We start from the raw sequence: 27857 nt of genomic DNA, 5'->3' as shown, positions 1-27857 counted from the left end.
CACTCCAGCCTTTACCTAAAAAACGAGCTAACCCTTTTGCAGGGATGTCTGCCCAGCACCTGTCTGTTCAGCTTCAGTTTGGCATCTTTTGTTATTAGACCTTGTGATCATGGATTGTTACTTCAAAATAGCTTTTGCAATTTTACTAGCTTTGGATTTTAAACATTTCACCTTCCCTCAACCTCCTTTAATATTCTTACAGTTTAGTAAGGCATTTTTTTCTCATTACAAGGTATTTGTGTTCCATCTAGATTGACACTCAGCACATTTGCATGTGTGCCTATTTATGCATGTGGCTGTGTGTATCAGTGCATGTACCTCAGGGATTACACAGAAGCCAATGAATCTACCCATTGATAGGCATTTGGTTGTCTTGCTTTTTGGGTTATTATCAATAAAATTGGTAGAAACATTCTTTGTCCAAGACTTTTTCCAGACATGGGCTTTCCATTTTTTCTTGAGGAGATTCCCAATAGAAGTACAGGGTTGTTGCTTTGTAAGAAGTACAGTGGGATGCTTTGGAACATTGAAACTTCCGCAGACTTGTTGCTTCTCAGAGCTGGAAGGGAACTCGGTTCTTTAATCCCTGACTCTAACCTGGTCCTTTAAAATAAGGGTCATGGAGATGCAGAGAAGTCACTCAACGCTTTCCTACAGTCCTGTAAGCAGCAGGCCACAACCGCCCTTCTGACTGTGTGTCCTTACAGGCCTATCAGAAACTCTTTCTTACCTGTGATGTAGGAATGATTTCTGGGTGGATGGATCCATGCTCTTGTCTTGACCCACAACGAAAAAGAATGAATCCACACCAGCCTTTTGAAATCCACACAGGCCATGACAGTGAATTGGCTCTTATGATAATCATACATCCAGGAAGCAACAGAAAGTGGAAGTGAGTTTACCCATCTAGCCCACAATTCAATTTTCACCCTAATACAGAACATTGATTAAATGTTACCTTTTGCTGGCCTAGAAATTTCCATTTTGAGGAACTTCTCCTAAGGGCATACATAAAGATATGTGGGAGACAGCTGTAGAAAGAGGTTTGCATTATTTATAATGGCAAAAGAAACTCCAAATTTAATTATTATAGATCAACAGAGTAGAATATCATGCAACCACAAAATGATACATGACAGTTATAAGTTATAACGTATAATAAAAATACATGAGAAATACTGCTTATTTCAGGTGTGTAAAACCTTTTGATATTCTGACACATTGTGGTCCCCAACAAAGTTGGCACTAAAGAATCATACAAGAGAGTCACAAAAACCTGTGCAGAAACTCCATCTTATGTTCTATTTAGGTTTAAAGCTTTATTTGGGACTGTTTTAATAGCTTTTCCCACATGCATTCAGCTACACATGGCCCATGAGCTGCAGTCTGTGCATGCCTGGGAGAGCATGTGTGGGGAAATTTTGAAAGAGTAAAAGCAAAATAGGGACAATGTATCAAAAGAGTGGATTAAAGTCAGACTGTTGGAGAGATGGAGGCTGATCTTTGTGTTCTCTTTCCAACTTCCTTTTTGCACCAAGGCATTCTGTTGCAGGCAGGTACCTTGTCAGGTGCCAGGACCAGTCTGTCGCAGGCAGATTCCCTGTCAGGTGTCAGGACCAGTCTGTCGCAGGCAGGTGCCCTGTCAGGTGCCAGGACCAGTCTGTCGCAGGCAGGTGCCCTGTCAGGTGCCAGGAGCATGGCAGGGACTAGAGCAGAGATTTGACATAACAGAGTTAATATGGTAGCTGAAGGCCAGTTCGTCAGGGACACAGTCTTTATTGGCTTACATGTGCCCTATCTAATTAGATAGGGCAGATGCTATGAAGTAAAAGAAGGGCAATAGAGTATTTGGGAGCTGGGAGGCAAGGTTTGGAAGTTACCTTTCTAAATAAAGCAAGCAGAAGTAGCCTTGCTAAGGTGACATTTCCAGTCAAACCTGAAGAAAAGGAAATTTAATTTCTTTTTTTCTTGATTAAAATATAACTATTATTGAATTAAAACTTTGATGGGGTAATCATATAATACATTGTACATAGAAATTATGAAAATATCCAAGACCTTGGGACTTTCCACCAAGGATAATAGAAGCTGTAACTCCATACACATAACACACAGGCACACATACACACAGACACACACACACACACACACACACACACACACACACCACACATACCCCACACATACCAAACATACCACACCACACACCACACCACACACACACACCACACCACAAACATACATACACCATTTATACCATACGCACACCACATACACACACACACCACACATACACCACACACACACCACACACATATACCACACACACAAAGCATTCCCATACACAAACCACAGACACACCACAGAGAACATACACACCATACACACACACACCACACAAATAGTCCACATGACACACACATATAAACTACACACACAAAACACCATCCTGAACATTAAAAAGAAACACACAAGACACCCACAGAAACCACAAACGTACCACACAGAGCATATACACCATACACAATCAACACACAGACACCCTACACTACACATACAATACATGTGTACAAACTACACACACCCATATGCAGATACACACAAACCACACACACACCACACAGAATATACACACCATATACACACACCACACAATATACACTACAGGACACAAACCATTCACATGACACAAACTACATACATATAATAAACTACACATAACACTTACAAACTACACATATACTAATCACACACACATATACACACATACCACACTCACACACCACAAACAAACAAAACATGATAACACTGATGTTGAATATAGGAAAAATATTCAACACGGGAATTTAAGCTTTTTTTTTTTTCTTTGAGAAAGCTTGATTTCTATGGAAACTTGAAGGAAGGGAACCTTCTACAAAGGGTCAGAGTGCATGAACTGCAGTGTATCTAGGGACCCGTGAGCACCCTGAACCAGAGTGTTTGAGTGAGATGTGGTGAGAGGCTGCTGGGATCAGAGGGATAGAACCTCCATGTCATACTCAGCTGGGGGGAAGAGAGAGAGAGACATAGACCTCAGAGAAATGAGCTCAGGAGTCTCATGTCAGCAATGCCATCTCTCTGGGACCAGGTTGACTTCTGTGTGGACATGAATGCAAGTATGCAAGGTGTGATCTACCAGGCTGACCAGCTAGGACTTCATTTGCACAAATCATAGAGAATATGGTAGAAAACCATGATCTTAAATTGGATTTCTATTGCTGTGAAGAGACACCATGACCACAACAACTCTTATAAAGGAAAACATCTAACTGCAGGGGCGGCTTACAGTTCCAGAGGTCTAGTTCATTATCGTCACAGTGAGGAGCCTGACAACTGTGGGCAGCAGGCAGGCAGACATGGTGCTGGAGCTGAGATTCCTACATCTCAATCCAAAGACAACAGGAAGTGAACTGTCTTGCTGGGCATGGCTTGAGTATATATGCGACATCAAAACCTGCTTTCATAGTGACACACTTTCTTCAACAATACCACACCTACACCAACAAGGCCACCCCTCCTAATATTTCCACTCTCTTTGTGGGCCATCTTCTTTCAAACCACCACAACCATAGGGTAGCAAAGGCATCACTAAGTTGGGACATGATCACACGTTCTGCTGTCTGTTGAGGGCAAGAAATGAGATGCGTGTTGGAGTAATACTGAGACTGCTAAGGTTAGCCACTGGAGGAAGAGGGCAGCAATGTCAATGAAAGGAGAAAAGGAGAGACTGGTGGAGTAAGCAAGAGGCTCCCTGTGCCTACAGGACATCAGTGAGGATTCTGGACAGTTGGTAGCTATGTAAGCTTTAGTTCCAAGGAAGGAACAGATGGATCTAGAGGTGCAGGAACTATTGATACACAGACCATTTTCAAGGTTTGGAGACATTACCTGGAAAGTTAGTGTCCCAGAAAGCTATGGAGGAAAGATGAAAAACCAGCAAATTAACCTGAGAAGGGGACATGAGAAACTGGAAGCCCAGCATCAGAGATGCTGAAGGAGCAGGGCATGGTTTACAGTATCCAGAACTGCTTGGAAGTCGAGAAATGGAGACAGAACCCAGCAATGAACTTTACAGTACAGACATCATGTATGGAAACACAGGCTGTTCTATTTCAAGTGTCGAAAAAGAGTGCATGGAAGTCCAGAGGTGGCAGGGATTTCTGAGCTTTGCTCTTGCATGCTGTGCTGAGGATGCTCGAGAGAAAAGTGAGGTTTCTTTTAAACGTAGCAAGGAAATGAGGTAACACCTGAGGGGGAGTATAAAGCTCGGGTGGGAATTGTTCCAGACAGAGAGAGGGTGACAGGAGGTTTGTGGGAGGTTGAGAATAGTCCAGGAGAGAGAGAGAAAGAAAATAGACACATTTTACCACCAGCCATAACAAATGTTACTCTAACATTGCCAAAGCAAAGATATCTTGATCGGCACAGGGAAAAACACAACCTCAGCAGGTCAGGTTGTGTGAGTGGGAATCTATCAGCAGCGCTGAGTGGGAAGTGGAGTTTCTCAAAATCTGACCTTGGTTCTGTGCTTCTATTGCTATGGACTTTGAATGAGTCATGTGACCCTTCTGCTTGTCTATTTCCTTGACTAGTTAAGCTTAGAGATCAGACTCCTCCCATCCACCTCTCAAACCTCATAGTATCTTATAAGGACCCCTCCAACTGACTGTCAACTCCTCATCATCCGTGTGGACCCAGAACCGAGTTCTCTTGGTCTATGTACTTGTTTTCAGCTGCAAGGAGCCAAGGGCAGACCCCAGCCGGGACTGAGTTTAAGGCCTTCTGTGCACGTATGGAAGATGGATTCTCAGAAGCTGTGTAGTCCAGATCAACCTCTTGAGAAAATTTTCATAGCGTTCCAGGATCAGCATCACATCAAAGAGGCTGCCAACTTTTGAGCCCGGAGAGAATTCAGAATTGAGTGAGGTCAGCGGCTGTCCACTAGGGAGTACAGAAGCTGGAGACACTTCAAAGAGCTCTTGTTGGTTAGTTTTCAACACTTTCCCCACAAAATGTTCACAAATTGTGTAGCTTCTGGCGGGAGCAGGGAAAGGTGGAAACCTGGGAGAGCAGAGAGTGGATGAAGCATAATTACCCGTGCTGAATGAATCCCCAGGAAAGCGATTTTCCTATTAGAACCCATTCTGTGATACGACAATCCTTCGCAACTTCGCTCACAGATGCATGACCTCAAACAACACATTTAGCTCTGAAACGGGTACAGTATGAACACTTCCTAGAACTGTAGAGAAGAATAAGCCTTGTGGTTTCTATAAAAAGGCACTTAAACTGTGCCTAATGGCATGAATTGGTAACACTAGCTACGAAGGATGAAGAGGTCAGAGAATAGCAAACTCAAGCCCATCTAGGGCTATCAAGTGAATTCAAGGCCAGCTCAGACAACTTAGTAAAACCTTTTCTCCAGGCAAAAGTCAAAAGGGCCGGAGTTATAGTTCACAGAATACAGCACCATGGTACAGAGCTGGCAAAACATGCAGATCTAATTCCCAATATTAAAAAAATAGAACAAAACATTTGTTTATAGTTACACGACCAAGAATCAGCTATTAAAACGGCCAATTGGAAGCTTCCTGTTCTTCTGGCTAATTCTTCATGGCAGTGTTGGCTACTGGAGGAGCAACCATCATTTTAACTATAGTCCTTCAACATCTCTTCAGAGGACTGCGTGCTGCCTTACCGGTGTGGTGAGGAGTAAGCCAGACTTCCTCTTGGCATCAAGCACAGAATTTCCCAGGTAGGTTCTGTTTCCTTGCAGCTGACTGGCCTGTAAATTCACTTCCTTTTTCGCCTTCTCCTTTTTGTGGCTCTCTTTCTTCCCCCATAGTCTTCTTCTGCTTTCATGGCCTATATATGCAGGTGTGTAAATAGTTAAATCTAGATTCTGATAGAAAAGAAAACATGGTATTTGCCCCTCTTTTTTTCCCCATTATCCTCCCTCTATGCCCTTTCTTCCCTGAAAATGTAGTCTTTTTATTCCTATAAATATGTGTCTATACATGTATGAGAGTGAAAATACATATGTGATAACATATGTCTCATATCTAGCTACACATAGATAGATATATAGATATATGTCAATGAGTTAATGGACATGTTACATTATATTAAAGGTACCTTATCACTACTTTGCAAACATGCCATTAAAATTTATGAATCCATACTAACTTCTCATTATTGCAAATTAAGGTTGTGCCAGCTCTTAGCTCCAATGCGGCCAATTCCACGTCAATGCATTCTGATATCATATTTCTAGAAAAACAGGGTATTTTTATTTTATTTTAATTATTTTTTTTGTTTTTCAAGACAGGGTTTCTCTGTAGCTTTGGAGCCTGTCCTGGAACTAGCTCTTGTAGACCAGGCTGGCCTCGAACTCACAGAGATCCATCCACCTGCCTCTGCCTCCTGAGTGCTGAGATTAAAGGTATGTACCACCATCGCCTGAAACAGGGCATTTTTAGCAATCAACTTATATAAGAGCATTGCTGAGTAATATTAAGCAATTCTAAATATTCTTTTTTGGTGCATGGGGCTCAATAGGCCACCACATTACTGCTCCCTCTGAGCCCTCTTTTCATATTTCTTTACTCTATATTCTGTAGTTTCCCAAAATGATTTCACCCCACACCATGTCATTTCCACCTTCACAGAGAGGACATTGGGACATTTTATTTTTTTCAAGGTCCCCTCCCTTTTTGAAAACATATTCCTTCATGCTCTTTCATGCCCTTCCAAGGGACCCACTTAAAAACTCATCAGCTAGTTACCGACTGCATTCTATACACTGGGCAGTAGGCTGGAATGTTGAGCATGGTGTGGCCTCTACCTTTGCCAAACATGTCGCCAGGACTGTTGTGACACAACATGCCACGTTAGTGGCCATTTTGGAGAATAATGGAAACTGGAAAATGTGCCGAACTCCATCAGGGTGACAAGCAGCCTGTGTGGATGTCAAGGGTTTCTTTTCTTAAGAAGAAAAAAAGAACAAGCTAAGGAAGCCCATCATGCTTTGCAACAAAATGCTGGGAAAGTAGCCCATCCAAATGACTGAGCAAATACATAATTTAAGAAGACAAGCATGGTCCACTGACACTTTTCTACAACAGATGTGGAGAGGGATCAAAGCTGGGATGCCACTTGGTGACACACCACGATGTTGGAGAGAAGCCACGCATAGCACTGAGAGGTGTGTGGGCAGAAAGGCCGATGTGGGCAGGATGGGAGGGGGTAGATGGGAAGGACATGTGTCAGGAAGGTGGATGGGTAGCTGAAGGTAGGAAAAGCAGATACCCGGGAATTCCCAGTACCATCAGAGAGCACTGGAGGAAACAGGGCTCTGTTCTTTCAGACTGCACTGGATGATGACTGGCCACTGGCCACCCATCTCTCTCTTTATACATCATATGGCAAGTTGCTGTACAAATAAAATGAAAGAGGCAGCCCAACCTAGCCCTGTGAGAAAGGAGACTTTAGGAAATACCAAGGAGCTGGAACGAAAATGTGTTTGTTGCCTTTTTTTCTCTTGGCTTGAAGGTATCACAATTGCCTGTAACTTCCCAGGGTACCAAGCCACTATCACATTCCTCCCTAAAGGCCAAGCCATAGGCAAGGGCAGAGGCCACCCCTGGGAATGTTTGTGTTGTTAATTTTTTGTAGTTGAATCATATTGACAAGATTGTTTCCAATTGCTCAAACATGGCTGAGAAGCTCCCTGGGGGAGGTGAGCATTCTTCTGCCATGACATCACATAGCTGTGTCACCAGTTAAAGGACAAAGACAATCAATAAAGTAAGCAGTGAATTCTGTATAATTAAAAATGTCCTTTTTCTCCAAAGCTGATAGAAACTTGGAGAAACAAGACTGCTGTTAGAGGAAACTCACCGGCAAACTTCACATTCTAGATAGTGATGGTCAGAAACCCATCTCACACCACAGCACAAAACAACAACAGCTCTGCTCTTAACTAGCACTTGTCCTTTAGCCTAAGTGGGTTTTGAGAAAATGAGGAAAGCTCTATAGAATTGAGACCCACATGTAGGAAGAACCCAATGCCAGGGCTTGGGAACGATACCACATGTCGGAACCATAGTTATTTCCAAGTGACTTCTCCTGGGATATATTATATTTGTTGGTTTTGAGCTGCTTAGGAGGATGTTTTCCTAAGAACAAATATGTACAATGAAACAGGAATGAGCCTTAGCCCACCCGGGGAATTTTCTCCCAACAAGCACACACACTGCAACTCAAGTCTTCTTGAACTGAGCCCGCATCATGAATTCTGCAGTTGATCAAAAATTTGATGAGTGGTGACTTTGCCAAGCCTTGTTTCATTAGAGCTATGAAGGTGGATAAGAGATGGAAGGCAAGCAAATGCTGAAAGGGAACCACATGTTCCTCAGTGCAAAGCAGAAAACAGGGCAGCAAGGGGAAGGTGGGGAGTTGCCGTCTCTGATGGACTTGAACAAGATGGTGCCACAGGGCTAAGCGTCCCAACAGCTACCCCTGGTAGGCTACACCAATGTCATTCGTGTCCTTCCCCACCCCAGCCAGTGACTGCTGGTCACTAGTCACTACAAACATTTCCCCCTGAGATTTACTTTTCCAGATAAATAGTTCTGGGGTTGTTTTGTTTTTCAGTTTTTGCAATGAGGTTGTCTAATTTTGCTCCAAGCCCACTGGACACCCCTCCTGTGACCTTTGCTGGCTTCTACGGTTCTTCGTCTTGTACAGGCAGAATGTCACCCTCTCCTTCCTTCTGTATGTTTGACCTGGCTGACCACCTCCAGTCCTTTGCCTTTTATAGAGCACACAAGTTAATAAATTCTGGACCTGCATTTCTGGCACACCTCCTTGTAGACTTCAGATATATCCGGTGATAAACTGTGGCTGCTATTTCTAAGTCTTCTAACTTTATTTCCAAGTGGATGTGCTGCTGACCAGTCTGCAATCACAGATCCAGTACACTGTAACTGTTACTTGGTTTCTGCTTCTCACTGCTCAACAACCTGATCCACCTCATGGTACCTGACGAGCAAATGTTTGAAAAGAAAAACCTACCTGAAATCCTGCTTCCCATAGTCAGTCACATTGTGATCCTGTCCCCTACTGGACCTAAGACTGTATACATTGCACTCCCCATACCTTGCCCTATCAAACCATTCTTTCCTTCTCTGGCTTTGGTCAATTGTTGTAGCCACAAGGCCTTCTCACAGATGATTCTCTCCTGTTCTGTGTTTCCCTCAGTTGGTAGTATTCTAGCTTAATTCATGTCGTTCAGAATCAGCTTACAGACAGCCTTCTCTCAGGGCTGTTCTCCTGTTGTCTCCAGTGCTATGTCCCTTACTAAAATCCATGGCAGCACAGGTTTGTCCCTGTTGTGTATTGACTTTTTATTATGTATCTCCATGAATAGGGACCTTTTTTTGTCTATCACAAGATCAGGACACCACTCAGTACATGGAATGACCATACAAGTACTAACTGAACAAGTCCCTCACAGGCCCTGTGTCCTGGGGCTTACACACAGAAGAGTTAAAGATTTGGCTGTAATTGAATATGACTGTTAAAAGCCTAACAAGTTAGAAGAAAGATCGAATTATATTAAAAGTGTTTTCTCACATTTCATGAATGGTCTCAGGTTTGTGTTGCTGGAACTTTGACAGCAGAAGTCATTCCAAGTTTCAAATCAATCCCACCGTTTATTTGCTTTTCCTTTTCTATCCTTTACCCTGTTTTAGCAAGGTTGAGAGAAAATTCCTAAGTTCTGAAACTGGCTTTCTTTTTTTTCTCTCTGACTCACAGAAGTGATGACTACAAATGATTCTGATAAGGAATGAATCATGGCATAACAATGTACTTTCTAAAATCTTGCTCTCACCTTTTTGGCTGAATTCATGCGTAAAGGTCAAAAGTCACTGAACTACACTAACAGAAAGCGAATCTATTTGCCTGGGGTGGGAATAGGTGAAGACTGACTGCAAGGTTATAAAAATGTGGGCGCTGTTGGTCCAGTGTTTCCACAGGCAGACAGTATGCATCTGACAAACTTTATCAAACTGTAAAATGTATATATTTATTGGGTGCAAATTATATTTCATTGAAATAATGCAAAAGAATTAATGCCAAGTACAGAATTCAATGTCTAGTTTAGGTCATATTTCTTAGATAAGGTCTAGCTATATAGCCATGACAGTCCTGGAGTTGACTCTATAGACCAGGCTAGGCTCAAACTTACTACAATCCTTCTGCCTCTACCTCCTTAGTTATGGGATTACAAGTGTGTACCTTGTGCTCCATGTCTAATTTATTTTATGTTTCTAAGATAGAGTCTGGCTATGTAGTCATGGTTGGTCTGGAGCTCGCTATATAGGAAACGTTAGACTCAAACTTACTGTAACCCTCCTGCCTCTGCCTCTCAAATTATGGATTACAAGTGAATACCCCAAAGTCAGCTGGACTTAACTTGATTATTCTCCCATCCTAAAGTCATGAGCTATACGAATGGGAAAACGATCACTTTCTTTCAACAAATTCTATTCTACGCAAACTTTCACCTGAGCAGTCTTATTTCTGCTGGTGATGAAAAATGCTGTTTTCACCCGTATTGTTTTATTCAGACTTTACATTTCTGTGACAAAATACATCTTACAGCTAGTGGCATTGGTTTCTTTTAGTTCATGATTTCAGAGATTTGAGATCACAGTTCTTGCCTTTGTGAGTTCTCAGCCCATGATGAGGTAGGACATCATGGTGGAGGGAGCCTGTTACAGAGGATACTTGCCTCAAAATACACAGAAGAAAGAAAGAAACAAGGATAGATGGAGGGAGAGACATAGATGGAGACAGAGACAAAAATAATGTCAGAAGGACAGAGCGACAAGGAGCAAGTCAGAGATGAAGACAGGCTTAAGAAGAGATACACTGATTTAAGGAAAAAGAATCAGAGAAGATACCAGATAAGGAGTGAGGGAGAGGCAGGGAGGAAGGAGAGAGAGAGAGAGGAGAGAGAGAGCTAAGAAGAAACAGTCCTCATAGACACATCACAAAGACGGACTTCCACCAACCAATCCCCTCTTCTCTTAAAATCTCCAGAAACTCTCTAAATAACATCACCAGCTAGGGTCCAAGCCATCCTTATGCAGACTTCTTATAGGAGAACATTTTATATTCAAGTCATAACATTTCAACCCAGATGTATATTGGTCATTTGAAATATTTTTACTGAGGTAATTATCAGTCTTTGTTAGATTCCTCATAAAGTTGACTCAGATGAAGATTCGGATACAAGTCATTTAATTGGAAGGTTGTTTCAATATGTGTGTAATATAATCCTATGGATGTAATATCTAATACCATTTTTTAAATGTTGAAATATTAAAAGATCTAAATCTTTAAAGTGAAAAATAATTCTGTGAAAGTTATAGAAGATTCTTTACATGCCATTTATTTAAATTTTAACAAGAATCTACTTGAGCAAAACATGACAGAATACTCCAGAAGTCACTATATAGAATAGCATAGGCATTAGCAGCATATATGTACTTGACAAACATAAACTTTCATACAAACTAAATGACAGCTGTGTGTTGTCAGGGTTTGTACCTGAAATGCTCACCATACACTCATGTATCTGGTCACTTGGCCCCCCAAAAGCAGCTTCATTTTGGAACTTTTGGGAAATAGACCCTAGCTGGTGGATGTAGGCCACTGAGGTATATGATCTGCAACACTTCTGGCCCAAGTCCTCTACTTCCTCTATGATGCACTAACTAAGGACAAAGCCCAAGTGCTCTGCCAGCCTTACCATGATGAATCATAGTCCTTCAAACCATAAGTCAAATAAATCTTCCCTCTCTTAAGCTTTTCTGTCATGTATAATGTCACAGTTACAAGAAGTAACAAATACACAAATATTAAAAATACAGATTTTTGCAAGCATGAATACTCAGATGTACTAATGATAGTTCCATGGTATTAAAGTCAGGAACAAAAATCTCCTCTACCCATTAGGACACTGGCCAGAAGCTGATATATGTAAGTGCAGATCGCTGTGGTTGGTTATATACCCGGTTTGGACACTGTAGACATATGAAGCCTTGTGATCAGCATCCTACGTCCCATAGAAGAGATGGTCAAAAGCTCCAGGAAGCCTCCACTTCCCACGCTCCAAACTGAGCTCTGGAAGCTGATCTTTCCCGATGCAGATGGACTCAGGAAGCATCTCTTTAATTACCGAGGGAATTTCAGCAATTGTCCACACACATCCACGAATCAGCGTTGCCATAGTGAGGCCACACAAAGTCAAGTTCGTGAAAACGAGCCTGAGCTCTGTAAGCGTCCTCACACAACCTACACCTCCAGGATCTGAAGGAGAGCAGAGGTGCAGCGTAGTGAATTTTAAACAAAAATGCAGACCATCAGAGTAAGAAAATAACTTGGAAAGGAAAAAGTCCCAGGCACGATGGTATGCAGCTTGAATCCCAGCAGCTGGGAGGCAGGGGCAGGGGGATGTCCATGAGTTTGAAGTCAGTCTGGTCCACACAGTGAATTCAGGATAGCCAAAGCTATGTAGTGAGACCCTGTCTTGGAAATAATAATAATAAAAAGAAGAAAAGAAACAAGTGAAAAGAAAATCTGACACGTGAGAAAGTCCATCACAGGGATGGACTATGGGTAATTTCGTGCAGGCTGTCCAGAAAGTTGACCATTTTTAACTGCTCTGGAGGTTCCCTTCTTGAGAAATTGCTGCTCTTTTCTTTTAAAGTGACATTCTCCTAGGACAGTGGTTCTCAACTTTCCTAATGCTGTGACCCTTTAATACAGTTCCTGAAGTTGTGGTGACCCTCAACCTCAACCATAAATTTATTTTTGTGACTACTTCATAACTGTAATTTTACGCCTGTTATAAATGATAAGGTGAATATCTGATATGCAGGATGATCTTTGGTGACCCCTGTGAAAAAGTCATTAGCGCCTAAAGGGGTCATGACCCACAGGTTGAGAATCTCTGTTCTAGGAGACTAGCCCACAACATTTTCTACTACTCTTGTGTGCATCCTTGTGCACTGATAGAGAATTCCTGATTTACTTGTTTTATCTCCTGTGTTTCTGGGATGATTGATGCCCTTTCCCATGTTCTCCCATGCAGACCACAGACTTAGTGGAAACGGCACTAGAGGTTGACCTGGTGATGTAGCCGCGTGAGTCTCTTCTCATCCAACCAGGCACATAATTATTTTCCAACCAGCCCGTGGCTCGCTGGGCCCCCTTAGGCAAATGTGGTTTTAGTTCATTAGAAGCTCCTGGAACTCATCAGCCGGAAGGATTGCCAAGGCAGACAAATGATTCATTTTCAGCTGGCTAATTCTTTCCCAGCGCTTGGCTTTCTACCTTTCTTGTACTCCCGTCTTCACTTTTTCTCATAGAAATGAGTTTTTAGGATTTCAGCTTTCATAATTTAGATGATGAGGCTTGTAGATTGAATTTTTATTTCATTTATTTTTCGCATGTGTGCTTGCATACAACATGCTTCCATAGGCACACACTTACTGTGATGTGTGTATGGAGATCAGAGAACAGATTCGGGACAGTTTTCTTCTTCCATTGTGTTGGAGGAGGCCAACACAGGAGGCTGTTCGTCCCAGTCCCTTAGTCCCGAAATAATCACACAGAAACTGTATTAATTAAATCACTGCTTGGCCCATTAGCTCTTGCTTCTTATTGGCTAACTCTTACATATGAATTTAACCCTTTTCTATTAATACGTGTATCGCCCCATGGCTGTGGCTTACCTGCAAGTTTCCAACCGGCAACAGCTTCATGGCTTCTCTCTGACTCCACTTCCTTCCTCTCAGCATACAGCTAGCTTTCCGCACCTAGTTCTGTTCTTCCCTGCTATAGGCTCAAAGCAGTTTTTTATTCATTAATCAATAAAAGTAGCACATAGACAGTAGGACCTCCCACACCACCACTTAAGCTCTAGGGGGCCATCTTGGATTCTAAATCTTGTGCGATGGACACTTTTGCCCCAAGTCACTTTGCTGGCCAGATTTTAGAATTTTGAGATTGTGATTTTTAGTGACTTTAGGCTTTGAGGATTTTTCTCTTTCAGGATTTCAACATTTGGTGCCATGGTGCTTGGGGTTATGCTTTTCAGGATTAGAAGTGACACCAGTTCCATGATTATCTCTGGGGAAAGGGGAACTGTGCAAAAGGCCAGGAGAGAAAACCATTACCGGGTGTGCTGATGTCCAGCCAGCTGTTCTAGGCTCAGTCCTGCCGGGGTCCTGACATGGATGATATGCAGGATGTCTCATGGTGCCCTACATAATGGAGGGAGTAGTGTTGATCTCCATCCACGGGCTCCATCGCTGTCCCAGACTTCTTCCTGTGCAGAATTAGCTCTACAGGACTTTCCCTGCCTGCCTCACATGCTGACCATACATGGGACAATGAAAACCAGAAAAGAGTTATAAATGTTTGCTTCTAGCAGCTGCAGGCTTGTGGTGCAGGGTGCTGCAGTACAGCATGGCGGCAGCGTTTAACATCTGCATTTATTTGTGAAAAGTTCATCCAAACTTTCCCTGCTGCTTTCTCACTGCTTTTGGTGTCTGCTTTTCTTTCTCTATCACCATCTTGGACTGGATCTCCATGGCTCTTTCATTGTCTTTAAATTGGAACACAAAGATTAACCATAATCAAATGGAATGATGGGGTATTTCCACTTCTAAAATCCTCATGTATACCCAAGAATATCACTCAAATTTATCCAGCCTCTTTCAAGGCGGGGGGTGGGGGTGCATGGATCTCCTTAGAAAGGGGAAATAGAATAGATTTCATGAGTGGAATGGAGGCAGGTGGGGATGGGAACAGGAGGTAACAGGAGTGGGGATGGACAGAGAGAATACTGGGATAGATGACTGAAATTGGTGGGGGCATTTCTGGGTAGAGGTAGAAACCCAGAGCAATAGAAACTCCCAGGAATCTACAGGGGTGACCCTGGTGAAAACTCTTAGTAATGTGGGATATGAAGCCTGAACCAGTCATCTCCTGTAATCAGGCAAGGCTTCCTTCCAGTGGAGGGACTGGGGCTCCAACCCATCCACAAAACCTTTGACCTACAATTTGTCCTGCCTGCAAGATGTGCTGGGGTAAAGGTCATGCAGAACTTGTGGGAGTGGCCAACCAGTGACTAGTGCAACTTGAGACCCATTCCATGAGAGGTAGGCCATGCCTTACACTGTCCATAGGGTTAAGAACAAGATTCTGGATAGTTCAGGGACCTAGGATAGAACCAAAGACACCAGGCAGAGCTCAGAAAATCTCATCAAAAAGGAAAAAGAAGGATTGTAGTAACCAGAGGGGTCAAGGACACCAATACCACAAGAAAATGGCCCACAGAATAAGCTAACTAGGGCTCATAGGGGTTCTCAAAGACTGGACTGGCAATCAAGGAGCCTGTGTGGGTCTGAGCTAGGTCCTCTGTATGTACATTATGGGTGCCAGGTTGGTGTGCTAGTGGGATACCTAACTGTGGAGGAGGGGCTGGTTTTGACTGCTTTGGGGACCATTTTCCTCCTCCTACTGGAGTGCCTCATCCAGTGGCAGGGCAGAAGAAAGCCAGGCGGGAAATCGGAACAGAGATATATATAGACAGTAAGCAGAGTCAAGGAGACACTATGTAGCTACTGAAGAGAAAATATGCCGGAATCATTCTGGTAGGCCACAGCCTGTGGTAATGTACAGATTAATAGGAATGGGTTAATTTAAGATGCAAGAGTTAGCTAGAAATACGCCTGAGCCATCAGCCAAACCAAAAAGTGTTATAATTAATACAGTTTCTGTGTGATTATTTGGGTTTGGGCAGCTGGGAAATGAACAAGCAGTCTCTGCCTACAATCCGGCCTTAATATGAAGGGATGTACCTAGTCTTATTACAGCCTGACATGCCATGTTTGGTTGATATCCCTGGGAGACCTGTCATTTTCTGAAGGAAAACTGAAGAGGAGTGGATTTGGGGCAGAGGGGAGGTGGGGGAGAGAGGGACTAGGAGGAAAGGAGAGAGGAAAAACTGCAGTGGGGATGTAATATATGTGAGAAGAATTTAAAAAATTTATTAGGCCCTTATTGTATTTCTAATGCTCAAATTGAGTGCTTTATATATTAAATTATCAAACTGTCCTGTGTTGAGATAAAGATCTTATAGTCATTTACATTGGAAGAAACCAAGACTTTGGGTTAAGTTGTTACCTGGACTCTAGACTTGGCAGACTCCACTAGGTCCCAGCCTGAACTGTACCTGTCCAAATGCTGAACCATTCATTCCTCCAGGGGCATCTTTGTCTCGATGTCAAAGCACTGAGGTGCAAACAACCATAAAGAGAGTCGTGCTCTGGCCATGCAACTAGAGCAAAAGAATGTTAGCGTGGTCAAAGACAGGAAGTCCATAACAGCCGCTTACAGAAAGAATGTCATGTTGTTTGCCAAGTGTTTAGAAAGAAAAACGTGTTTTCTTCCTTGACGATACGATACAAAAGGAATTGGTCTTCATAGGAGCCCATTACAGAAACAGCTGATTTGAGCATGCGCAGTTATAAAAATGTACTCAGGCACTGTCAAGGGCTGAGATGGCAGGTCCTGAGAGTGTGGCATTGACTGTGCCCTGTCCCAGATTTAGCAGACTTCACTCTCACTGCCATCCTGCCCTGCCCATTAATGCGGCCAGCCCAATCATCCTGCCAGCTTCTGCTTCATGGTTCCCAGGCACTTTGTACTTTTGTTTCTTCTCTCCGTGGACATCGTAATTTGAAATGGCACTGCAGCTGATGGGGAAACCGAGACAAGCAAAGGATATTCCTTTCTGATTGTAAGTCTCCTCTCTTCTACCTGCGATGCTTGGCGATGACTTCCTTTTCATCCTGGGACACACACTGAGTTGTCCTTCTTCCTGATGTACTTTCCTCTCCTCTAATGTTTCATGGGACAACCCAACAAAATGCTTATTTTTAAATATTTAAATCACTGTTGGCTTCTGGAGGGACCCAGTCTTAGACCACCTATTACCACTATAAAATGGAGTCTACCGTGTTTTTAGTGCACACACATTTATGTCCCCTGAAGGTGGACAGGTATGATTTGTCTATCTCACTCACACTTAGCCACTAGTATCATGCGGTAGACCTCCAAGTATTCTGGGAACTTAAGAAAAGTTCTGTAGTGTTAGCATCTCGTGATCCTCTGCATCTTCAGGATCCAGATTCATGTACACAGTTGGCTGCAAGGGGAAAGTTAGCTGGACTTATGGTGGTTATGTCTGTTCTTACTGTTCCTTAAACAATACAGTAGAATATGTGTTTATACAAGATTTGTATTAGGTGTCATAGGGAATCTTTGAGATTAAAAGTATTTGAGATGATATGTATGGGATTATGTACAAATACAACCTTTTTATGCAAAGGATTTGAGCATCCTCTGATATCCTTCAGGAGTTCCGAGAACTACTTCCTTAGAGATGCTGAGGGGCACATATTCATTAAAACATCAAAACTGAAGGACAGGGTAGAGAACCCAGCAGAATCACGTCTGCCAGGTAGATTAGCTAGGGATTAGAACATTAGCTGGAGGGCATGGTGCTTGAGGGCATGGTGCTTTTTTTTAAGTCCCATTGAACCTAATCTACATCCCAGCTGGGTCAGTGTGTAGATGACCTAGGGGAGAGAAGGCTGGTCCGTGGTGGGATTGCTAAACTGTCAAGTGGTGGCCAGGGATGCTATTCATGTGCCTTTTCTCTTTGCATGTGCTACTGGGGAACTCAGACGTAAAACTGTGCTCATTGCTTTCACACTTGTAACCTTACTCTATGTAGCTTTTACTCCCAGCTGCTTCCACAATCCTTTACTTTCCATTCATTTTTCCAAGTTTGTTTTCTTTACACCCTATGTTTCCCTATATGTCGGGAAATGATATTTTTTTGTGGACCCTCAAGGAAAGTTCAAGTAAGAAATGGTGTCAAGTCACAGAGCTGAGTCATGGCATTTGGTTCTAGTCATTGTCCCCCTGGCTTCTGTTGGGGTGTAGGAGCCTATCTTTTACATTGGAAATTCAGGCTCATTTGGACAAATTCAGCCTGAAAAAACAGGATGCCTTTGGCATGCAGCTGCCTAAGTCAGCCTTAGCAGGGTAGCAGAGCCATCAGGGCAGCCAGCAATTTCATGGTCAGCTCTCTTTTGTGTGGCTAATGGCTCCCAGCTGTGGTCTCTGAATGTCCAGTGTCTGAGAAACTACACACTGATGGGACCTGGGCTTTGAATTCTGCAGCGCTTGCCACTGATTTTCAAGGAGGTGGGGACTGCTCGAAATAACCGCTCTTGCAAAGGAGAGGCACTCAGGGACACTTGCACTCACAGAGCATTGGCTATGACTCATAATCAGAATTTTTTTTAAAAAAAATCTGCCTGCCTGTTAAGGATTAATTCTTTTCTTAGCCCTTTCCTTTTATTCCCTCAAAGGCAATTTTAGTTAGTGACAGTTTCACTGGTGCCGTTTCATGGGCATGTTCTAAAATCCTTTTCTCTCTTCTAGAAAGGCATCTTTTGTATTCTCATCATCTATAGTCCCCTGCCTACAGGTGCTGACAATTAGTCAGGTTTTGAATTTCCTTAAGTTTTGAATTTTCTTAACATCACTATTTAAAAAGAAAAAACTGTTCTTTTTTTATTGGTGTGCTCTGGCAACCTCACAGAGTCCACCAGATTTCATGTTGATAAAGTAGATTTGGTCCCAAGTTTATTCAAGTGTGAGAAGCAGGCAGGGGTTGTAAATAAAGAGTGGTATGTGGGTCCATCCTAGCGGGAATGGTCAGCCCTGGAGAATGAAGGCATCAATGTTTGAGGAAAGCACAGAGATGCCTGTGAGGAAAATGGAATGACAGACAATGCAAGAGGAAGTAAGGGCATCAATTGGGACACCAGAGCCCAGAAGAAAGGACAGAGGCTAGGATGGGTGGCTGCTATGAGATAAAAGGGGCAGATTTGGATTCAGCATGGCAGTATCCTCGACAAGGCCTACTAATACAAAGATACATCCACCTTAAGAAGTCACTCAATGACCAAGCCTCGTGGGTGTGGTTAGTGGGCTGGGCCAATTTCATTCCATGCTGTTAGGCACAGGAAGAGGGGAAGAGAAGAAAGGAAAGAAGGATGAGGAAAGGGAGACAAAAGAAAGAAGGTTGGGGAGGAGACAGTGACAGGAAGGAGAAAGCTCTCGAAGAGAAGAAAAGAAAGAAAGAGATGAGCAGGGGGCATCACAGGACACAGATTTCAGAACTCTGGAGATTAGCTAACTTAAAATTTCCTCCTAGTCAAGCAAGTTAAACAAGACCTTGGGGGTCTTACTCACAAGTTGCTTAGAAGTGACCTCAAGTTCAGGATTATGTCTGCAATGGACTTTATTACAGTGCAGCAATTCACAGGCCAGAATGATTGTTTGATCTCGACATTGGATCAGTTGTGATTTTGCTGCCATTTGCTGCTGTAAGGTAGTGGAACTTTTCAAGGGCCCGCCTGGTGGGAGGCTTTACATCATTGGCCATGTTCCTGTTTGAATGTTAAACCCCGCCATCCCCTCACAGAGGCTTAAGTGTTAAATATTTGCATCCCAGCAGGTGGCAATATTTTGAGAGGTTGTACCACCTTTATATAGAAGATAGTTCTTATCTTGAGAAAGCAGGTCATGGGGGAGCTCTTGGGGATCAATTGTCTCTGTGTACTTTCTGTCTTGTTCTCTGTTCCCTGGTCTATGATCATGTGAGCCATTATCTATGTGCTCCTGTCATTCGTGAGCTGAACTGTTCAGTTTCCCTTCCTGCCATGGTGGATTGAAGCCCTCTAAAACCATGAGCCAAAGCAAATCCTTCCCCAAGGAAGGTGTGTCTGTCCAGTCTGGTGATCACAGGAACAAGAATAACCAATCTGGGGGTGTGTCCTTCGAGAAGATTGTTAGAGGCTGGTTGTCCCCTATTTTTGCTTCTCTGGAATGCACATAAAGAAGGAAGAGCCTCAAGGATCGGTGTTAACCAGCAAAGAACAGGGTTTGCAGTGAAAGCGGAACTAATACTACAAAGTGTTTTTATTCTATGTGTATGAGTGCTTGCCTGCATGTGTGTGTATGCATCATGTGCATGTGTGCATGTGAATACCTCGGAACTGGTGATACGGATAGCTGTAGGCCAATGTGCTGGAAACTAAACCTCTGCAAGAACAGTAAGTACTCTTAACCCTTGAGCCAGCTCTCCGGTTCTTTAAACCACCTTGGATCTATTAAAGTGGAACTTCACGTGATCACTCAAAATTTGGAAGCCCTGTCAAAAAGCCCTATATCTGTAATTCAACCTGATGTTATGGAGGAGCGTTCATAGAACTGGCTTGCTTTGGGCCTGTGATCTCCTATTGTCAGGATCAGATTCTGTTCTACCCCAAACAGAGCTCACTACATTTGATATTCTACTAACAACTTATTTTACTTAAAACAGCCAATTTACTTAATTTCAAACCTCCCGAAATTGTTCCCAACATCTTGTTATAATGTGCTGGGGAGAGGTCTGGAGAGCCTAGTACATAGCAGGAGATTGCCTCTACCAATCCATTCTTTCTCTCATGTGGCCTGAGTAGTGTCTAGCCTTCTCCCACATATGTAGATAGTGCATTCCCTTCCCCACATACATGGCAGTGCCTGCTACTCTCTTACACGACCTGGGAAGTACATGCTCCTCCCCGTGGGACCTGAATAGTGTCTTCCTCTCTTCCATGAGACTTGGGAAATGTCTGCTCCTCTACAGCATTGCCTGAGAAGTGTCTGCCCCTCTCACACAACCTGGGAAGTGTCTGCTCATCTTCCCACAGGATAAAGAAGTGTCTACTTCTTCCTCATATGAGTTGTACAGTGTTTCCCCTCCCCCATGTGATCTGGGTAACATATGATCAATGATTCATTTCTGTAATCCTTAGTCTTCATGGGGCATGTGGATTATACCTGCCTTGTTACTACCATTTATTTATTTATCTGTCTGTCTACCTATCTGTCTATCTCTCTATTTTATCTAAATGGCTATTTTATGAATCAAACTCAGTGCAATGTGTACACTAAGCAAGTATTATTGGACCAACTCTACCTCAATGTTACCATGAACTTAAAATAACTTAGATATATAAACCTCATGAAACTGTCACTTAGGATAACTGCATAGACCTTAGCTTAGTGCTTTACTTCTACAGAAGTATTTAAGGACAATGGAATCTAAAGTCAGGGACACCGGGACTGGGCTCCTGTCAAACTTACTTCCCAGGAGAAGTTTTATTTCCTCTGTGTCTGTGTGTCTGTTGTGGCATGGTTTCACAGTCGCCCACCAGGAGTTATTTTAGACCCTTCTGTCTGAATCTAGAATCCTTTCAAAGCTTCGAATTTCTACAGAACACAAACATCTCTTGAACGTGTGTGTGGGGAGTGGTGGAGGAAGATTTCAGAAACAGGAAAATGTTGTAAAGCTACATAAAGCTGTGATAGCTCAAGCAAGTCAAGGAACAAAGTTATCCGGCTGAGCTGAACAGTTTCACGGCAATGGAGCTCAGTGGGCTGCGAAATAGAGGTGAGCATGGGGGGAACTGTTCAGGTTTGTCTGTTACTGTGATCAAAGCACAAGGAGAAAACAAGGGCCCTTGTCTCCAAATGGTTGCTTAGCTTCATGGTAGGGTAACTTTGCTACAAGTTCGATCTACAATGTTCCAGATAGGGCTGCCTGTGTCACTAATGGCTTGGTGCTACTCAGAAGTTAGAGAAAGCTTTAAGATGCTGGGCCTTGCTTGTAGGAGGTCCTCGATCACTGGGGAGTGCCCCTGGAGGAGGCATTGAGATGCTAATCTTTGCAGTTTTCCTCTCCCATGCATTTCCAACTGAGACATACTAATTTACTATGGTTGCACAGCAACTGGACTAATTGATTGTGAACAAAACTGTCCCAGACTGTTAGCTACTGAAAACCTTTCCTCTTTAGAGTTGAACATCTGAGATACTTTGATGTAATAGCAAAAAACAGACGAACATAGACAGCTACACATGATCTTACCAAGCCCTGCATAGAATGGGGTTGTGGGGCAGTACATGGCAATTAAGAAGACAGATGTTGCCAGATGTGACTCTTCTGTGTGCTATTGGGCACATCACTGAGAAATCTGCTGTTTGAGTTAGGGTTTTCATTGCTGTGAAGAGACATCATGATGGTGGCAACCCTTAAAAAGAAAGCATCTAATTGACGTGGTTTGTTTTTAGTGTCAGAGGCTCAGTCCATTATCATCATGATGGGGAGCATGGCCACATATAGGCAGTCATGTTGCTGGATGAGAAGCGGAGAGTCCTACATCTTTCAGGCAACAGAAAGTTGACTGAGACACTCAGCAGTATTCTGAGCTTAGAAAACTTCAAAGCCCACTCCACAGTGGCACGTTTCCTCCAGCAAGGCCACATCTCCTACTTGGGCCACTCACGATGACTTATGGGGACCAACTGCATTCACCTACCACACCTGCCTTGGGTGTACCAGCAGCTATGATTTCCTGCAGCTTGCTCTAGGCATCTGCCCATGTGGTACTAGTGTGAGGGTGAAGCCCTGCTCATTGTAGGTGAGGGACAGCTATTGCTCACGTGAGCTCGAAAATATAGTCAAGTAGCTAATATACCTGGAAAGACTAGAATTAAATATATGATTTTAGATTTGATTTATTTTTATGTGTGTGAGTGTTTAGCTGCATGCATGACTGAACACTACACCTGTGCAGCCCCTGTAGAGGCCAGAAGAGGACATTGGATTTCCTGGAACTGGGGTTACAGATATCTGCTAGCTGCCATGTGCATGGTGGGAATTCAACCCAGTCCTCTGTAAACCAGTGCTCTTAACTGCTGGGCCCCCTCTTCAACCCCCGGATAAAGGATTCTTAAGAAAGGCTTGAAGGACAACAGTCTGAAAATGGGTGTGCAGAAGAGGGACCCCATAGACCAAACAAAGAACTGAGAATCCGATAAGCTAAAACAGGACTTGTTGGGACATCACAGAAAGGATCACTCCACCAAATTCGGAGTCTGACAGCTGCTATAGCCTGGTAATCTCCTTTCTGCCAGTCTAAGAGGAAAACTCTGAGGTCAGGGGCTAGGGTAGCACCATGGATAGTTCCCCGGGCCACAACCATTAGGAACTTGCTAAGAAAGATGTTGAAGCTGTGACTGGACCAAACAGGAAGATTGAATTAGCCTGCCATAGCCTTGCTACAGAGTGTAGTGCAAAATATGAAGATTGCCTGACCTGATGCAGAATGACTTTTGCTCATCAGCAGGGCTTCTGTATCTAGGACAGTGGGCACATTGGGCATCTGAAGGTCAAAACTACAAAGCTCATCCTGAATGCACCTGTGATTCTGTTCATCAACATCTTTCCTCTGAGATCCAGTCATAGTCTACCAGCTCGACCTGACTAGATTCAAAGGAGACTCCTAAGACGTAGACTTTCAGATTCAGCTTTGACCCCAGGCTTTACAATGAATGACCTTTATGTGTGACTCTAGATGCTACTGCCAGGACTAGAGTAGTTGTAGCTTTCCATCTTAGTTCTAGAGCTCAATTTGCGTCTAGAAAATTATGACTGATACTGACCTGGTGTCCAGAGATAACAGCAGTACCAGCCTTATCATAGAGCAATGTCATTTTATAAATGACAGACCACTTAAAGTTTCTTTCCTCTCAAAGAGGGTCTTCTATGGCCTCCAGGGCCCTGCATGGATGCCACATGGGCACTAATGTAGGGGACATTTGCTGTGTGTCAGGTATTTTATGAACCTCATAGTGTTTTGGACTTATGACCAGGGAGCAGAAAGAATTTTAAACAACTGAATGGGGACATGAACACAGTCAAGGCAATTCATTGTTGGGCAAGATTTGTTTCATCTGTAAGAAGACACCTCATCACCAAGGTTCTAAAAGTGTTTCAAGGGAGAAGGTGAATGACTTTCCACCATTTGCAGAAAGCATTTTTCTCTTCTTCCCTGCTGTTGCTGATTCCTGTCAATCCCCATGGGAACCTTCCAGTTTTCCCTTTCTTGTCCTGACCATGAGGGTTTCCCATAGTCTATCTGCTCAGCCACTCTAGAGAGAAAAGGTAATAATGAGATGGATTTATCACTATCTGTAGGATTATGCTGTTGGATATCAATCTCAGCCTTGGAAGCTAACGCCAAGCTCACAACACCCACTGACACTGCATGGTCCGGTGTACCTTCAGTTCTGGCTCCAACTTTGAATCATCTCTTTGCCTTCATCTGCCTGGATCTTTGGCATTAGCCCAGTGGCTTTGTGTTGGGAGTTGGAGAACAGTTGTTAAAAGTCTTTCTTCTATGCTAGAGAAAACATGTAAAAAGTAACTCTGGATCCCCCAGAAACCGAGAAAACAATGAATGAAACGACTAGTGTGTTTTCCAGCTCACTGGCACTAGAGTGTGCAAAAGTTACTTTGATCTGTTCAGCTACATATCACACGGTCTGAAATACCTTATTAGGGTGAACATGAAATCAAGATGTTTGCTGAATCCCTTCTATGATCAGTGCCAATCTGGGCTTACTTTTTCTTTCAAAGGTCTTAAAATGCTCAAAGACAGGCATCACCAAGCTTATTTTACAGATGAAATAAGTGTATCTTATATCAAGTGAAATAAGTGTAAGTAAATGTTTCCTTCAGTCACACAGCTACTGGGCAGCAAGAAGGGAGTTCAAGTTCACACCCACCTTCTGATGTATACCCACCGATGAGTCTCGCTTGCAGCAGTAGTGGCTATAACACAGCATCTTAGCCCCATCTATACACAGATGTATAGAGATGTGCTCTATAAAGCTCCATGTGCTGGGTGTCTCCCCACCTTCCTTCATCTTTCAGAGGGGAGACTGATAGAGAGTAACTGAATTTCAGCTGTTTCTGGTCCCTGGCACTTGGATCATTTCTAGTCCTGGAGAATGTTAGTTGAGTCAAAGGCTACTGGGGCCTGGCTATCTCAGGGGCATCATTGTCCTCTGACTGGCAAATATGTGGTAAGTATAACCTAAACAAATGAAAATGTATCCTTTAAGACTCATGGACCCCAGAAATTCAAGTCAAAGAGGAACCTTACTTCCATGTCTTAGGGAAGGAATGGGTTAAAGGGCTTGTTGGTGTAAATATTTTTATTGTTGTTTTCTGACCACTTAGACCCACATAGTGACACAAAGACTATATTAATTACAATACCATTTGGCCAATAGCTCAGGCATATTCCTAGCTAGCTCTTACATTTTAAATCAATCCATGTCTATTATTTAATATTTTACTACAAGGTTTGTGGTTTGTTTCCTCACATCTCACTTCTTGAGCAGCTACATGGCGTCTGCCTGTGTCTGCCTTCTTTTTCCCTGCATTCAGTTTAGTTTCCCCACCTAGCTATATTCTGCCCTGCCATAGACCAAAGCAGTTTCTTTATTAACCAATGGTAATAAAACATTCATAGCATACAGTGGGAAATCCTATATCATGTTGGAAACTCCAGAGATGCTTAGAGAATGAGCCACATGAATGTATAAAGATGAATGCTTAACTCAGAAAGGACACCAGGACTGACATGGTAGACATCTGGTTAGCCCCATGTTTTCACAAACCCAGGCCTCATTATGTCTTCTCTGGACTCAGGGACCTGGGATACACAGTCGTGGATCTCAGGAATGGGGCAGTTTGGGCTCAGGCTCCAAGGGTCACTCTTGGCTCTTGTTGCTGGCGAGTCACTCCAGGCTATTTGTAGAGTTTGTGGGACCTTGTTTACTGGAACCTCATCATTCTGGAACAGTGCCCCTCCACCCAGGGCTAGCGTCTCTCTTCACTCCTTGCTCTTGTTCCTCCTCCACCTTCTCAGTCTTTGCCACAACACTCCCTGTCCTTACGCTGCCACCTTCACCCCCACACAGTCCTTCATCTGTAGGCACACCCCACGGCAGGAGAAAAATATTTTCAAGTACCTTATCGAATACGTGCAACATTTTCTTTCCATTACAGGAACCACATCTGCATCTCTGGAGTTTAAGACATTTGGTGAACAACTTGATGTGTGTCTTTCCCAGTTGCTGCCAGGACCATGGTGACAGAATGACAAGAATGCTCCCACACCAGGCTTCGCCTTCCTTGGCTCCCATTTCTTGGTAGACTCTGGTTGCTTTAACTCAGCAGAGGTCTCGTGTTTGCATTTGTTTGTGAAGGTGAGAATGGCGGTGACTTCAGGTGATACATAAAATTTCAGGCATGGAGGGCAGTGACTGTCCTGTGAACAGAAAGAAGCAACTGCCAGTTGTGTTTCTTTCTCCTAGGACTTAGCAGAGGTTTGAGTTTTTGCTTGTAAGTTGCAGAGTTCAACTTTGTACAATCCTAATCAGCTCTGGAGATTGACGGACATACCCTTAGGGTGTCTTGTGGAGCATAGGAGCCTTTACAGAGCCCCATTTCAGGAGGCAGAGTAGGCACCCATGGGGCCTGAGCAGGGGGGGGCACCTGGGGATCTAACCCCCATGTAAGTTGATTGCTTTATTGTTTGATCAAGAATACTGACTGGTCCTTTGGGTCAGGGCAATACTTCTGCTTCACTGGTCCTGGCAGAAGGGACAGGGTTTTTAGGATGAACATGGAGACTAAACACCTCTTTCACGAGAGAAGCTGGACAGGGTTAAGCCAACAGCTGACAGCCTGATATTTCTTCTACGAGACTAATTCCAGAGGCTGACCTTGCCTCTCCCAGCAGTTCTTCACTCTTTATCTTGAGAACTGTTGCCATTGCCTCCAACTTGGTATCTTGCACATCTGTCTCCCTCCAGTGTAGGGAGCTTTTCTGGTTAGTCCTGTTCCTCTGCACCAAGCAAAGTGAGCAGAACATTCTTAGCACTCACAATGCTCGGCTCAATTATTTGTACCCACAAACAGCAGTGTCAAGGCCCCACTCTGTGTGAGAAGACCCCATTCCTTTTAGTGATTTACTACCCTGTCATTAAGTCTCTGACACTGGAGGCATGTGCCAATACATTCCCTCATTGATGGCTGCTGAATCCTTCCCGATGCCAGGCACCAGTATGGCCAGAATTCAGCTTGTTGATGCCAGGGCAGACCTTCAAAAGTTGTGTTCACATTCAGTGCTTTGGGTGTGGCGGTGGATATAACCTTTTTCTTCTGTTTCCCAAAGTAATCCAAGAAGTACTTCTTCCATCAGTATACTGCTAGCAACAGGAGAGGGAGTTTTGGGTTCAGTCCCAATAACAATCCCAATAACAATCCATTCTCTGTGTTTTTCCTCTAGCCTTGGGGTCAACCATACCGTCTGGCTTCAAATTGGACAGTTGTACACTTTTCCAAGATTCAAGCCAAAGAATTTTTTTTTAATGTTGCTTTGCTAATTGAATGCCAGGAACCAAGGAGCCAGCTGAATTTTAGTGCATGAGATTTTAGATGGTGAGTTTTTCTGAGTGGCTATCATTTGACATTACATGAATTTTTCACCAGGCCAGTTGGAAATGTTCTCTTTGTGAGTAAATTATCAGGTGTAGGCTCCTGCTGATTTTCAGAGCCCAAGAGCCATGTTGGATTCCATTTTCCCACTCCTAAGGGGGGGGGCTCTTAATTTTAAAATCAAGGAAAATTTTTTTTCTTAGAACAAAGTCTAGTGGCTATCCACATTTTTCCTATAAAAGACAGTGAAAACAAA

General features: G+C 43.3%; 1 long non-coding RNA gene across 1 annotated transcript; it reads left to right on the top strand.

Moving 5' to 3' along the window:
* The first annotated feature begins 4671 nt into the window (after positions 1 to 4671).
* LOC148120605 (uncharacterized) lies at positions 4672 to 27857 on the top strand. Its single transcript, XR_015739051.1, has 3 exons — positions 4672 to 5794; positions 26168 to 26367; positions 27453 to 27857. It is a non-coding gene; the product is annotated as an uncharacterized LOC148120605 (long non-coding RNA).

The sequence above is a fragment of the Myodes glareolus genome, chromosome 10, assembly GCF_982192425.1.
Source record: "Myodes glareolus chromosome 10, mMyoGla1.1, whole genome shotgun sequence".
Classification (NCBI taxonomy): domain Eukaryota; kingdom Metazoa; phylum Chordata; class Mammalia; order Rodentia; family Cricetidae; genus Myodes; species Myodes glareolus.
Note: the sequence above shows the minus strand (reverse complement) of the source record. Positions and strands in the feature narration are given on the sequence as shown.